General features: G+C 47.6%; 1 protein-coding gene across 2 annotated transcripts in view; it reads left to right on the top strand.

The window, feature by feature from the left end:
• LOC106607468 (retinoic acid receptor alpha) overlaps window positions 1-14,274 on the top strand; it is a 182,270-nt gene that overhangs the window by 47,124 nt on the left and 120,872 nt on the right. For both annotated transcript variants that reach the window (XM_014204449.2, XM_045720631.1), the window contains exon 2: window positions 873-969. The gene's annotated coding sequence lies outside the window, so the exon portion shown is untranslated. The remainder of the gene's footprint in view (window positions 1-872; window positions 970-14,274) is intronic.

The raw sequence follows: 14,274 nt of genomic DNA, 5'->3' as shown, positions 1-14,274 counted from the left end.
CCGGGCAGATGGCAGACGGCGTGTATGGTGTCATGTGGGCGAGCAGTTTGCTGATGTCAACATTGTGAACAGAGTGCCCCATGGTGGGGTAATGGTATGGGAAAGCATAAGCTACGGATAATAAACACCATTGAATTTTATCGATGGCAATCTGAATGCACAGAGATACCGTGACGAGATCTTGAGGCCAATTGTCGTGCCATTCATCCGAAGCCATCACCTCATGTTTCAGCATGATGATGCACAGCCCCATGTCGCAAGGATCTGTACACAATTACTGGAAGCTGAAAATGTCCCAGTTCTTCCATAGCCTGCATACTCACCAGACATTTCACCCAATGAGCATGTTTGGGATGCTCTGGATCGATGTGTACGACAGCGTGTTCCAGTTCACGCCAATATCCAGCAACTTCACACAGCCATTGAGGAGTGAAACAACAGTCCATAGGCCACAATCAACAGCCTGATCAACTCTATGCAAAGGAGATGTGTTGCACTGCATGAGAGAAATGGTGGTCACCCCTACCTTTAAAAAAAAAAAAAAAAAGGTTTCTGTGACCAACAGATGCATGTCTGCATTCCCAGCCATGTCAAATTCATAGATTGGGGCATAATGAATTTATTTCAATTGACTGATTTCTATATATGAACTGTTGACTCAGTAAAATCTTTGAAATTGTTGCATTTATATTTGTGTTCAGTATAGTTATGATATGAGAGAGAGAGACTCTTGCTGAGAGGGAGAATCCCTGCCCAAGCTGAAGTGACCATGTGAGATTACGGCAAGGGATAGGACACTGAGACGAAGGAGCCCAGTAGCAGTTGAGCCATGCGTACTAAAGCTAATATCTTCTCTCTCTTTCTTATTATAGATGCCTATGTCACTTCCATGGCAGACCATTGCTTTGGAGGCCGATAGCAGCCTGACACGGCTGTATCTCCAGGGTTAGGGCTTCGCCACGGTGCAAGGTAAGCCTCTTGCATGGTGCTTGGCTGTATGCCAACGATATGCTCTAATCTATGCCAAATAATCAGTCCGCTTTCAGAGTCAGGTGTGGCATTGGGAATGGGTGTGTGTGTGTGTACACTATGTTAACACGTGTGTGTTCTCATGCATGTAAAACATGTTTTTGTCTTTCTGTTTGTGGAAGGAGTGCATGAGTGAACTCCTATGTAGGTCTTGTTTGTGTGTGCAAGCATGTGTACTTGTGTGTGTTTATCCTCAAATAATCTGTCTAGATGTCGTTTCGCCACGCCAAAATATGTTTAGTTGCCTGGGAATACCAGGAGTGTAAACAGGGAATGACGAGACACTCGGTAGAAAAGTCCTCTCCTCTGCTGGAGAAAATCCCCCGTCCTGTCTGTCTCTGGAGTGAATTACATTATCACAGCCTGATAACATCTACTGCACCGGGCCACAGGAGAGGCTCTGTATCAGCAGTCAAGCAGAAAGAGTCTGGGGGGGTGAGGAGAGCGGAGAAGAGGAAGAGGGGGAACGAGAAGAAAGCATGAAAAAGACAGTTGGAAAAGGAACGAGAGTGGGAGAAAAATAAAGAGGGAGTCCCTCTATCCCTTGGCGGTCGGGCTGTGTAGTCCAGCCTGTTCTAGCCTGATTTCCAGCCTATTCTAATTTCAACTTTGTTCTAATTTCCACTCTCCCAGGAACACACACACACACACACACGATCCCAATCATGGACTCACACAGACAAATCCAGACTCAAACGGACACGTGGATACAGGAACACACCAAAATACACTGTCACGCTGCACTCGCAAGGACAAAGTCGTACAGGCACGTCAATGTATTTTTCCAAACACATTCAACCTACAGTGTAGTGTACCCACAGGCAACCAGACATATTCATTCACATGTATCGGTCTTTCACTGGCCGACCTTGCACCAGCAGGAACAAAACTGACTAGAGCTGCAAGGCTTCTACAGCTACTGCCAGCGACGGCTAGCGCAGCCATTCTTTCATTTTCATGCCCCCCTGTTGTATATAAAGGGGAGCTCAGCTCTCTCCCTCATCTCGCTGCCTGTGCAACAGGAAAGACTGTCCCCGTCCTATGTTTATCGCTACACGCACACACACACTGGCAAACGCTGGTGTTATCATCTAGGCTTCCTTCCCAGTCCCACTGGGACTCGTGCTCAGCTTTTGATGTTGCTCAGCTCAAAAAGAGCTCTCTCACACTGCCGACGACACACTGCCGTTAGACTTTAGGCCCTATTCCCTGCTACGAGAGGAGGGGAGTCTGAAGAGCGGAGTGGCGAAAGAGATCTACTTTTCAATTCATACTACATCCTTGCCTGACCTTTCGTCGTGGCCGGCAACGCGCCAATCTTGGTCTGCAGCTCCAATTTGACAAACTGTTAAACAATCTGAGTGACTTTTCTTCTGAAACATCTTAGCACTCTTGGATACTGCAACAATGCACAAGAATGTGCATGCAAAGGGTTTATTTTCCTGTCCGTACACGTTCAGTTAGCTGACAATACACAGCCGACTCTTGCTAGCTAGCTAACGTCATGCTTCATGATCAAGTAACGTTAGCATATCAATAATGACTGTTTACCCCTCCCATTCGGATAGAAAAGTACAGTAACGTTATCGCACAGTGACATTCATGTTATAATATAAGCTACACAGCTAGGTAACTTGAGCTAGTGTAATCCTAAGTGTCTATCTAGCTAGCTGAAACACAATCTTAAGATGACACTAGCGTATTACAGTTACCTTAGAACAAACCAGGCGTCATTTGATGAAGTTGCTTCCTGCCTGGACATCAGTGGCTCAGTGCAGTCAAGGCACAAAAAAATTTGCTGTTGAGACTTAAAGCTATGGCAACAATTTCAGAATGTCATAAGCTGTTATTACAATTACAGGTAAAAACTCAATAAGAACGAATAAGGAAAATGTCTGTACATTTCATTAAAAAAAAATTTGCTCTGCTATTACAATTTTTACTGTAACAGTGTTGGCTCAACGAGTCAATTCTGTTTACACTGCCTTGCTTAGAGGGTGGCAGCTGTCGGGCGAGTGTCGTACGCTACCTCTGGAGGTGGAGGAGGTGACAAGTTTGCAAGTTTACATTGCAGTAATATGTGTAGCTGAAAAGTCTAGTAAAACCTCTTTCTCTCTTCAATTTACTCTCTCCATTCTCTCTCTTCACTTAGCCCTCCCTCTCTCTCTTTCTTTATCTCTATTTCTAACCCTTTCCCTCCACTCTTCTCTCTCTCCTAACCCCTACCCTTTCCCTCCACTCTTCTCTCTCTCTCTCTCTCTCTCTCTCTCTAACCCCTACCCTTTCCCTCCACTCTTCTCTCTCTCTCTAACCCCTACCCTTTCCCTCCACTCTTCTCTCTCTCTCTCTAACCCCTACCCTTTCCCTCCACTCTTCTCTCTCTCTCTCTAACCCCTACCATTTCCCTCCACTCTTCTCTCTCTCTCTAACCCCTACCCTTTCCCTCCACTCTTCTCTCTCTCTCTCTAACCCTTACCATTTCCCTCCACTCTTCTCTCTCTCTCTAACCACTACCCTTTCCCTCCACTCTTCTCTCTCTCTCTAACCCCTACCATTTCCCTCCACTCTTCTCTCTCTCTCTAACCCCTACCCTTTCCCTCCACTCTTCTCTCTCTCTCTAACCCCTACCATTTCCCTCCACTCTTCTCTCTCTCTCTAACCCCTACCCTTTCCCTCCACTCTTCTCTCTCTCTCTCTAACCCCTACCATTTCCCTCCACTCTTCTCTCTCTCTCTAACCCTTACCATTTCCCTCCACTCTTCTCTCTCTCTCTCTAACCCCTACCATTTCCCTCCACTCTTCTCTCTCTCTCTAACCCCTACCCTTTCCCTCCACTCTTCTCTCTCTCTCTAACCCCTACCCTTTCCCTCCACTCTTCTCTCTCTCTCTCTAACCCCTACCCTTTCCCTCCACTCTTCTCTCTCTCTCTAACCCCTACCCTTTCCCTCCACTCTTCTCTCTCTCTCTAACCCCTACCCTTTCCCTCCACTCTTCTCTCTCTCTCTAACCCCTACCCTTTCCCTCCACTCTTCTCTCTCTCTCTCTAACCCTTACCATTTCCCTCCACTCTTCTCTCTCTCTCTAACCACTACCCTTTCCCTCCACTCTTCTCTCTCTCTCTAACCCCTACCCTTTCCCTCCACTCTTCTCTCTCTCTCTAACCACTACCCTTTCCCTCCACTCTTCTCTCTCTCTCTAACCCCTACCATTTCCCTCCACTCTTCTCTCTCTCTCTAACCACTACCCTTTCCCTCCACTCTTCTCTCTCTCTCTAACCCCTACCCTTTCCCTCCACTCTTCTCTCTCTCTCTAACCCCTACCCTTTCCCTCCACTCTTCTCTCTCTCTCTAACCCCTACCCTTTCCCTCCACTCTTCTCTCTCTCTCTCTAACCCCTACCATTTCCCTCCACTCTTCTCTCTCTCTCTAACCCCTACCCTTTCCCTCCACTCTTCTCTCTCTCTCTCTCTCTAACCCCTACCCTTTCCCTCCACACTTCTCTCTCTCTCTAACCCCTACCCTTTCCCTCCACTCTTCTCTCTCTCTCTCTCTCTCTCTCTCTAACCACTACCCTTTCCCTCTACTCTTCTCTCTCTCTCTCTCTCTCTCTCTCTCTCTCTCTCTCTCTAACCACTACCATTTCCCTCCACTCTTCCTCTCTCTCTCTAACCCCTACCCTTTCCCTCCACTCTTCTCTCTCTCTCTAACCCCTACCCTTTCCCTCCACTCTTCTCTCTCTCTCTCTCTCTCTCTCTCTCTCTAACCACTACCCTTTCCCTCCACTCTTCTCTCTCTCTCTCTCTCTCTCTCTCTCTCTCTTAACCCCTACCCTTTCCCTCCACTCTTCTCTCTCTCTCTAACCCCTACCCTTTCCCTCCACTCTTCTCTCTCTCTCTAACCACTACCCTTTCCCTCCACTCTTCTCTCTCTCTCTAACCCCTACCCTTTCCCTCCACTCTTCTCTCTCTCTCTAACCCCTACCCTATCCCTCTACTCTTCTCTCTCTCTCTCTCTCTCTCTCTCTCTCTCTCTGTATCTCTCTAACCACTACCCTTTCCCTCCACTCTTCTCTCTCTCTCTCTCTCTCTAACCCCTACCCTTTCCCTCCACACTTCTCTCTCTCTCTCTAACCACTACCCTTTCCCTCTACTCTTCTCTCTCTCTCTCTCTCTCTCTCTCTCTCTCTCTCTCTCTCTGTATCTCTCTAACCACTACCCTTTCCCTCCACTCTTCTCTCTCTCTCTCTCTCTCTAACCCCTACCCTTTCCCTCCACACTTCTCTCTCTCTCTCTAACCCCTACCCTTTCCCTCCACTCTTCTCTCTCTCTCTAACCCCTACCCTTTCCCTCCACACTTCTCTCTCTCTCTCTAACCCCTACCCTTTCCCTCCACTCTTCTCTCTCTCTCTCTAACCCCTACCCTTTCCCTCCACTCTTCTCTCTCTCTAACCCCTACCATTTCCCTCCACTCTTCTCTCTCTCTCTAACCCCTACCCTTTCCCTCCACTCTTCTCTCTCTCTCTCTAACCCCTACCATTTCCCTCCACTCTTCTCTCTCTCTCTAACCCCTACCATTTCCCTCCACTCTTCTCTCTCTCTCTCTAACCCCTACCCTTTCCCTCCACTCTTCTCTCTCTCTCTCTCTCTCTCTCTCTAACCCCTACCCTTTCCCTCCACTCTTCTCTCTCTCTCTCTCTCTCTCTAACCCCTACCCTTTCCCTCCACTCTTCTCTCTCTCTCTCCAACCCCTACCCGTTCCCTCCACCCTTCTCTCTCTCTCTAACCCCTACCCATTCCCTCCACTCTTCTCTCTCTCTCTCTCTCTAACCCCTACCCTTTCCCTCCACTCTTCTCTCTCTCTCTCTAACCCCTACCCTTTCCCTCCACTCTTCTCTCTCTCTCTCCAACCCCTACCCGTTCCCTCCACCCTTCTCTCTCTCTCTAACCCCTACCCTTTCCCTCCACTCTTCTCTCTCTCTCTCTCTCTCTAACCCCTACCCTTTCCCTCCACTCTTCTCTCTCTCTCTCTCTCTCTCTCTCTCTCTAACCCCTACCCTTTCCCTCCACTCTTCTCTCTCTCTCTAACCCCTACCCTTTCTTTCCACTCTTCTCTCTCTCTCTCTCTCTCTCTCTCTAACCCCTACCCTTTCCCTCCACTCTTCTCTCTTTCTCTAACCCCTACCCTTTCCCTCCACTCTTCTCTCTCTCTCTCTCTCTCTCTCTCTCTCTCTCTAACCCCTACCCTTTCCTTCCACTCTTCTCTCTCTCTCTCTCTCTCTAACCCCTACCCTTTCCTTCCACTCTTCTCTCTCTCTCTCTCTCTCTCTCTCTCTAACCCCTACCCTTTCCCTCCACTCTTCTCTCTCTCTCTCTCTCTCTCTAACCCCTACCCATTCCCTCCACTCTTCTCTCTCTCTCTAACCCCTACCCTTTCCCTCCACTCTTCTCTCTCTCTCTAACCCCTACCCTTTCCCTCCACTCTTCTCTCTCTCTCTAACCCCTACCCTTTCCCTCCACTCTTCTCTCTCTCTCTAACCCCTACCCTTTCCCTCCACTCTTCTCTCTCTCTCTAACCCCTACCCTTTCCCTCCACTCTTCTCTCTCTCTCTAACCCCTACCCTTTCCCTCCACTCTTCTCTCTCTCTCTAACCCCTACCCTTTCCCTCCACTCTTCTCTCTCTCTCTCTAACCCCTACCCTTTCCCTCCACTCTTCTCTCTTTCTCTCTAACCCCTACCCTTTCCCTCCACTCTTCTCTCTCTCTCTCTCTCTCTCTCTCTCTCTCTCTCTAACCCCTACCCTTTCTCTCTAACCCCTACCCTTTCCCTCCACTCTTCTCTTTCTCTCTCTCTCTCTCTCTTTCCACCTGTCTTTCAGACAGATCAGATCTTTCCCAGAAAAACTCCTTGTCCTGTCTATTATGTATGGAGTGCATTTTAATGGTACAGGATGCTAATGGTACAGGATGCTAATGAATGGTGCAAGATGCAAATGGTACTCTTAAGGACAGTCTATTATGGTTTGTTCTAATTGGTATGCACTCAGTTGGAGTTTTCCTTTCGCGTGCGTATAGCCTGCTTTTACTGCCTACAGATAGATGACATTTACATTAGTGCAGTGTGTTCATTTTGAAAGTGTTCCCAATGCATTAGCGTTCAAATACACTCACATATGGAAGGACGTGCCTGTTTGCATGGTAACGCAATGCCCAGAACAATGCCACGGTGCACAGTGTAGTACCACACTTTGTTTGTTTACGCACATGCATTCAGGACAGACAGACAGACACTGACTGACTGACTGACTGACTGACTGACTGACTGACTGACTGACTGACTGCTTGCTTGCACGACGCTGTGGCCATTACATTATTGTAGGGTGTTGAAGGGGGTCTGTTTTAATAAGATGACTCTAATGACAGTGTAAACCCTCCAAGACAGAGTCACTCCACTTCTCCCCCAGTCAGAACACACACACACCCACGTCGTACACACACACACCCACGTCGTACACACAGCAGTCCTCTCTCTGCAGGGCTTATCACACCACCCTTACCCTGTGTTTACTGCGTGTTTGAGGTATTTACTGTGTAAGCCAAGACAGTTTAACCTTGAGTTAGAATGTCACAGTGTATTGTAGTTCACTCACTGTTCCACGTGGCTTAGCTGGGCTGTGTTCAGCTGGGTCTTTTTTTTGTGTCTGGTTCGGTCACGCACACACATTTCCACACGCACGTGCACACATACCTCTTCAAAAACGATTATGTAGTGAGCTCCAGTATATTTGTCTGGTCCTTCTATACACACATTCACCATCAAGCCATATATGATGCTGTGTGAATTAGAGAGATACATTTTCCGGCCTGCGTTCAAAAAGAGGAAGGTCCTCTCTTCTCCAGCCATCCCTCGAGGTGACAACCACGAGTGGGATGGTTTAGGATGAGGTTTTCTTCACCCTCCCTCTCCCCCTTCCCTCCCTCCCTCCCTCTTTCCCCCACCCTCTAATGTCTATCCAAGACTGATTGTTGTGTGGGAATCCCGGGGTTGTCGTGGAAACCGTGGTCACATGTTGCGGCGGTTGGTGACGAATGATCCAATAACCCCTCCTCACCCCGTTCTCCCGCCCCCCCCCGCCAAAAAGCGCCGCGGGCACTGCTCTGATTTAAACTTCATCCTTTCTATCTATCATCAACTCCCCCTCCCTTCCCTTTCTCTCCTTTTCCTCCCTTTCTCCATCTCACTTCCCCTCTCCTCTCCACGCCTCTCGTCCCTCCCTCTCTTCACATAATGGATACTATTTCCAAAATGCAATATCGAGAGCTGGGGGTGGAGGGGATGGAAGGAAAGATGGAGGGAAAGGGGGAAGGATGGGGAGAAAGCGGGATTTGCCTTTTGCCATCACCCTCCTTCAATGTCAGACAGAAGAGGCAGAAGGGTCTTCTCGCTCTTTCTCGCCCTTGCTTTCTCTTTATCTCTGTCTCTCTCCTCTCTTCTCTTCTCTTCTCTTCTCTCCTCTCTCTCTCTGTGTGTGTGTGTGTGTGTGTGTGTGTGTGTGTGTGTGTGTGTGAGACACTTGTGTCATAGCAAAGTGAGTTGGGGGCTCTGTTCAATTTCAGGTCCTCTCAACTCAATTAGACATGGCATTTCCAAAATGGGTGGCATTTCAATACCTGAATTGAAATGGAACGCAGCCCAGTGCTGAAACTGAATTTAGCTCAGTTCTGAAATGAAATGGGGCCGCAACTCCTATTATTTCCCTGGGTGAATGAGGTCTCGGTGGCTCTGCTAGCTTGGCTTAGTTTGGCTCGGCTTGGTGTGATTTGACAGGGTCCTAAAGATATGGGGGAGAGGAGCAGAGTAGACAGACCCTGTAACAGGATTATCTGTGTGTGAGCCGGGTGACACTCTAAAAGAGATGTCTGCACTCTGCACACTATGGTCTGATTTCTTTCTGGCTCTGCTCAGGCACTAACTGGAGGGGAGAGATTGCAGGAGAAAGATGTGAGGACAACACAGGCTTGTACATCACTCAGGTTATCACATACAGCGTCAGACACGCAGGCTGCGTTTAGACAGGCGGCCCAATTCTGATCTTTTTTTCCCCCCACGAACTGGTCTTTTGACCAATCAGATCAGCTCTGGAAAAGATCTGATGTGAAAAGATCTGATGTGATTGATCTGTGCAGTCACACACACACACGGTTTACTCACACAAACTCAAATAATAGAAGATCACACACACACACACACACACACACACACACACACACACACTGTGTCTCTATTCAGAACCAATAATTACATCTGAAGCCCAGTTATGTCTCGCCTCCCCCCCTCTCCACTCCGCCCCCTTAACAAACAAATTGTGTAACAGGCTTTGAAGTGAAGGATGGCTTTTTTGTCCCTCTCCCCGATATCGCATTCCCTTGTTATATAATGTGCCCAAATGCTTTATTTCATTGTGCTGCTCCTTGCCGCTTCTCTCTCTCGCTCATCTCTCTTCTCTTTCGCTCATCTCTCTTCGCTCGCTCATCTCTCTTCTCTCTCGCTCATCTCTCTTCTTTCTTCTCTCTCTCTCCTTGCTTCTCTCTCTTTCTTTCCATCTCTTCTCTCTCTTCTTTCTCTCTCTCTTCTGTCTCCTCTGTCTCTCCTCTCTGTCTCTCCTCTCTCTCTTGTCTCCTTTCTTTCTGTCTCTCTCTGCCTAATTAGGTCAGAGACTGTTCTGTCTGCACAGCCCCTGTTCCGTTGTTGTTTTATTTGCCTGTTCTCTATCTCCCTTTCTTCTTTTTGGGACATTGGAAGGTTTTGCTTTTAACCCTTAGTCAGCCATTTTGTTGCTCAAAGGCAGCCAAAGACAGCCATATTATACTGTCTTATAATACAATTCAAAACAGTAAAACATTATTATCCCTTCAGGCGATATTCACCCATTTTTTATACTGAGGTCTTCAATGGGCGCACACTGCAATAGTGAGTAACCCTGCAAGACATTTTCCCTCCATTTCCTATGTAATATGTACGGCATATTCACAACATAAACTTCTTCCCTATCTTTTGTTCACGGTTGTAATTCCTGGTTGAATATTCCTTGAGTAGGTTCAGTCTTGGCTGCTACAGGTATTTTTAGGGATTGTTCGGCGTACCGTCGTCCACTGTTAATGATCCTTATTAGCAGCTTGGCACTTTCATAGTAAGCAGAAGAGGAGTTGCCCTGTGGTGTCAATCACGTGAAATGTAGGAATGTAGGTCATGTGAAGCTTTTTATGGGTTGTCCTCCTGTTCACTGTTTGTGCCATGAGGATGATTGAAACCTCACTCCTGTGTTTCACGTCGTCTATTGCTCTGTAATACGTCACATTTATACGTTCTGGAATTGTCTTGAGACCTGTAGGATTAAAGGCATACACACACACGTGCATATTGCCTGCGTAGTACATGCATGATATTGTGCTCCGACAGTTTAAAAAAAATATAATTAATTGCTCCCTGACTGAGTTATTATTAATCATATTGAATTAAATTGAAAACCCACTGCTGCGGTATGTTTGACTGTTGCTATTCATTCTCTGTCATTCACACCGATTGGATGTCTCCACATGTGGATGGTGCATATGTCCTCAGTCTGATCATCTACACTGAGTGTAACAAAACATTAGGAACACCTTCCTAATGTAGAGTTGCACTCCCTTCTGCTCTCAGAACAGCCTCAAAGTGTCGGGCATGGACTCTACAAGGTGTCGAAAGCGTTCCACAGGGATGCTGGCCCATGTCGACTCCAATGCTTCCCACAGTTGTGTCAAATTGGCTGGTAGTGGATCTCTACTCTGCGTAGCTCGTTCCATCTCATCCCAAAGATGCTCAATTGAATTGAGATCTGGTTACTGGGCAGCCCACTGTAGTATGCTGAATTTACTGTCATGTTCGTGGAACCATTCCTGGACAATCCTAGCCTTGTGGCATGGGGCATTATCCTGCTGAAAACAATCTATTTGCAGATGGATACACTGCTGCCGTGAAGGGATGCACCTGACTGGCAATGATGTTCAGATATCCAGACGTTGCTCCACTTTTATCACGGGGCCCAATGTGTGCCATGAAAACACACCACCACCGCCAGCCTGCAATGTTGACACGCGGCATTTCTCCATACCCTAGTCTTCCCATCAGCGTGAAACAGAAGGAACCGGGATTTCTTCAGGCCAGGCAATGTTTTCCCAATTCTCCGGTGTCCAGTCTTTCCGTTCCGTAGCCAACTGCAACCTCAGTTTCTTGTATTTTGCTGAAAGAAGTGAAACTCTGTAAGGTTGTCGTCTGTCATGCCCCTATTCAGGTCAAGGTACGAGGAGCTGTGCATTCTTTTATGGGTCTTTTGGCACATATGTTGTACTGGACTGTCAGTTGACTAACTGTAGCCCGTCTGTTGATCTGCACACTTCGTGGTCAGCCTCCTTTGTCCTCTTTCATCAATTACCTGTTTTTTGACCACTGGCCTGCCTTTGGCTGGATGTCCTTTGGGTGGTGGACCTTCTTGATACACATGGGAAACTGTTGCGCGTGAAAAACCCAGCAGCGTTGCAGTTCTTGAGGCACTCAAACCGGTGCACCTGGCACCTACTATCATACACCGTTTAAATGCATATTTTGTCTTGCCCATTCACCCTCTGAATGGCCCACATACATAATCCATGTCTCAATTGTCTCAAGGCTTAAAAATCCTTCTTTAACCTTTAATCTACACTGTTTGGATTTAGTGGGTTTAACAAGTGACATCAATAATGGGATCATAGCTTGCAGCTGGATTCACCTGGCCAGTTTCTCATGGAAAGAGCAGGTGTTCCTAATGTTTTGTACACTGTGTACATACAAAGCCTACAATACTGACTTACAGTACATTTAAAACACTTCCCCTGTCGTGTTAACTGACCGTCCACAGCCATCACTGCGCTTGCCTACTATTCTCTAAATGATGTGGATGTGTCAAGTTAAATCACTGATCTCACTGTCAGGTAATCTGCTCCATGTAGAGATTAGTGGATAGTGAAGCCAGTGACAGAGACAATGCCCTATGGACGGTGTTCTATTGTATGTTATTGGATCTGTGCAGCGAGTGACACATTGAGTGTGTCTTTATTGTGAGCGTGTGTGAGTAGTGTCCCCGTGATTTAGAAAGGGAGATATACACACACACACACACACTAATCATGTATTATATTTCCATAGCGCTTTTCGTAGAATCTCAAAGCGCTTCGAAAGCAAAAAAACAAACAAGCAATATATCATGACGGGCCAACCAATAAAGGCCAAGTCTTTGAAAGCTGCATCCTCCGAAGACAGAGAGGGCCAGTTCATGGCTTGAGCGGAGGGAGCTGGACAGAGGATGGTGATGGAGTCTGCTGATGATCTTGTGGGAGGGCAAGTCTGGGAACCAGCCTGAGTCATATAGCCACTTATAGCCTCTTCCAGTCTGTGTAACACCACTTGGCTGATGCCTCAGCAGCTCTGGACGCCAGAAAGCTCGCCACACAAAGTTCAGAATAGTAGCCAGTCGTCCTCACTACGAGCCCTCTGCCTCAGCACTGCGGTATTCCACTGTCTCTCATTACTCTAAAGCTTCAGGCGACTCCTCAAATGATGTGAAATTGGCAGCCCAGGTGAGACCACGGTACTGTGTCCAGATGGATTTTTCAAACAAAAGCTAGCTAGCCAAGCCAAAAGGTGTGAACCCGTCAGTCAATCTGCAAATCCGTGGCTTAGAAACACCAGATATATGAAATTAAAACTCAATGTTATCATAAACAAAGGAGCTGACACCCACTCACACACTCCGTTGCATACACATTCACATTACATGCATTGCCATTGACTCACTTTTGTGCTCACTCATCCACTTAATCCTCTCTCACTCTCGCTCTCTCACACGCTAGCGAGCACACGCGCACGCACGCACTAGGGAACATGCTGTTCTTGAGCAATGGTACAGTGCAGTAGGGATCAGAGGTTTGCGGTGGGACCTGGTTTTAGGGGCGGAGGAGTCGTACTTCGGTGGCCACGTCAAATCACATCTGTGTCTAAATGAAGAGTAGCTCGTCCTTTATCTCCATCCCTCTCTTTCTCTCCCTCTTTTTAGGTCCCTTCCTTCCCCTCCCGTACACTAGCTCTCTCAACAACCAAGTTGTGAATGCGACTGCAGGGAGATGAGCTCCAGAGAGTCTTGTCGGTTTATGACATTGTGTGTGTGTGTGTGTGTGTGTGTGTGTGTGTGTGTGTGTGTGTGTGTGTGTGTGTGTGTGTGTGTGTGTGTGTGTGTGTGTGTGTGTGTGTGTGTGTGTGTGTGTGTGTGTGTGTGTGTGTGTGTGTGTGTGAAAGAGAGAGAGAGAGAGAGAGAGGCGGGAGTGTGTGAGAATGAGCAATATAGTAGTGTTTCCATATTTCCTTCTTCACCTCTCTCCATTGGTCATCCATGTCCTTTTCTCATCCTTTCCTTTGCTGTCCTCCCCCACTCTCTCACTCGATCTATCCATTTCCCGGTCTTTCCGTTTACCTCTCCCTCTCCTTTTCTCTCCCCCTCTATTTTCCCCTGTTGTCTAGGCTCCACTCCATACAATAACCCTTTCTCTCTGGCATGCCTCTGTGTTCTGTGAGACACAGGGAAACACTGGGTTCAAACTAAATCACACTGGGACCCTAATCCTATCACAGACACACTGTATGACCAAAAGTCTGCTCGTCGAACATCTCATTCCAAAATCATGGGCGTTAATATGGAGTTGGTCCCCCCTTTGGTGCTATAACAGCCTTCACTCTTCTGGGAAGGTTTTCCAGTAGATGTTGGAACATTGCCTTCGGGGACTTGACTCATTCAGCCACAAGAGCATTAGTGAGGTTTGGCACTGATGTTGGGCGGTTAGGCCTGTCTCTCAGTCGGCGTTCCAATTCATCCCAAAGGTGTACAATGGGGTTGAGGTCAGGGCTTTGTGCAGGTCAGTCAGGTTCTTCCACACCGATCTCGGCAAACCATTTCTGTATGGACTTCGCTTTGTGCACGGGGGCATTGTCATGCTGAAACAGGCCCTTCTCCAAACTGTTTCCCTTCACTGGACCTAAGGGTAGCTAGAGTTTCCCTTGGCATCCGTAAAATCCAGATTCGTCCGTCGGACTGCCAGATGGTGAAGCGTGATTCATCACTCCAGAGAATGTGTTTCCACTGCTCCAGAGTCAAATGGCGGCGAGCTTTACACCACTCCAGCCG

This window comes from Salmo salar, chromosome ssa06 (genome assembly GCF_905237065.1).
Source record: "Salmo salar chromosome ssa06, Ssal_v3.1, whole genome shotgun sequence".
Taxonomy (NCBI): Eukaryota; Metazoa; Chordata; class Actinopteri; order Salmoniformes; family Salmonidae; genus Salmo; species Salmo salar.
Note: the sequence above shows the minus strand (reverse complement) of the source record. Positions and strands in the feature narration are given on the sequence as shown.